This window comes from Arachis stenosperma, chromosome 10 (assembly GCF_014773155.1).
Source record: "Arachis stenosperma cultivar V10309 chromosome 10, arast.V10309.gnm1.PFL2, whole genome shotgun sequence".
NCBI classification, from domain to species: domain Eukaryota; kingdom Viridiplantae; phylum Streptophyta; class Magnoliopsida; order Fabales; family Fabaceae; genus Arachis; species Arachis stenosperma.
In genome coordinates, this window is record NC_080386.1 from 43,494,590 (window position 1) to 43,496,250 (window position 1,661).

Consider the following 1,661-nt stretch of genomic DNA (forward strand, 5'->3'; position numbering starts at 1 on the left):
TTCTACCTCCTCCTTCTATTCTTCTTTTCCTCTGACACCTTAAGGAATCTCTATACTGTGACATAGAGGATTCTATATTTTCTTGTTCTCTTCTCTTTCATATGAGCAGGAGCAAAGACAAAAGCATTCTTGTTGAGGCTGACCCTGAACCTGAAAGGACCTTGAAGCGGAAGTTAAGAGAAGCTAAAGCACTACCCTCTGTAGAGGACCTAACAGAAATCTTCAAACAAGAAGAAGACATGGCAGCTGAAAACAACAACAATTCCAACAATGCAAGGAAGGTGCTGGGTGACTTTACTGCACCTACTCCCAACTTCTATGGGAGAAGCATCTCTATCCCTGCCATTGGAGCAAACAACTTTGAGCTTAAGCCTCAATTAGTTACTCTAATGCAACAAAATTGCAAGTTTCATGGACTTCCATTTGAAGATCCTCATCAGTTTTTAGCTGAATTCTTGCAAATTTGTGACACTGTCAAGACCAATGGGGTTGACCCTGAGGTCTACAGACTTATGCTATTCCCTTTTGCTGTAAGAGACAGAGCTAGGATATGGTTGGATTCACAACCTAAAGAAAGCCTGAACTCTTGGGAAAAGCTAGTCAATACCTTCTTGGCAAAGTTCTTTCCACCTCAAAAATTGAGTAAGTTTAGAGTGGAAGTCCAAACCTTCAGACAGAAGGAAGGTGAATCCCTCTATGAAGCTTGGGAAAGATACAAACAATTGATCAGAAAGTGTCCTTCTGACATGCTTTCTGAATGGAGCATCATAGGTATCTTCTATGATGGTCTATCTGAACTGTCCAAGATGTCATTGGACAGCTCTGCTGGAGGATCTCTTCATCTGAAGAAGAAGCTTATGATCCTGAGAACCCATCAATGGAAGAGGTGAATTACATGGGAGAACCCTATAGAAACACCTATAATCCATCATGGAGAAATCATCAAAATCTCTCATGGAAGGATCAAAAGAGACCTCAACAAGGTTTCAACAACAATAATGGTTGAAAAAATAGGTTTGGCAATGGCAAGCCTTTTCCATCATCTTCTCAGCAACAGACAGAGAATTCTAAGCAGAGCCACTCTGACTTAGCAACCATAGTCTCTCATCTAATCAAAACCACTCAAAGTTTCATTACTGAAACAAGGTCTTCCATTAGAAACTTGGAGGCACAAGTGGGTCAGCTGAGTAAGAAAGTTACTGAACTCCCTCCTAGTACTCTTCCAAGCAATACAGAAGAAAATCCAAAAGGAGAGTGCAAGACCATCAACATGGCCGAATTTGGAGAGGAGGAAGAGGCAGTGATCGCCAATGAGGAAGACCTCAATGGACGTCCAATGGCCTCCAATGTGTTCCCTAATGACGAAACATGGGAATCTGAGGCTCACACTGAGACTATAGAGATTCCATTGGAATTACTTCTGCCATTCATGAGCTCTAATGAGTATTCTTCCTCTGAAGAGGACGAAGATGTCACTGAAGAGCAAGTTTCTAAGTACCTTGGAGCAATCATGAAGCTAAATGACAAGTTATTTGGTAATGAGACTTAGGAGGATGAACCCCCTTTGCTCACCAAAGAACTGGATGACTTGACTAGGCAGAGATTACCTCAAAAGAGACAGGATCCTAGGAAGTTCTCAATACCTTGTACCATAGGCACCA

At 41.8% G+C, this 1,661-nt stretch overlaps 1 non-coding gene across 1 annotated transcript; it reads right to left on the reverse strand.

Moving 5' to 3' along the window:
• Nucleotides 1-644: 644 nt before the first annotated feature.
• Nucleotides 645-748, reverse strand: LOC130958761 (small nucleolar RNA R71). The gene has a single exon (XR_009077867.1). It is a non-coding gene; the product is annotated as a small nucleolar RNA R71 (small nucleolar RNA).
• Nucleotides 749-1,661: the final 913 nt, after the last annotated feature.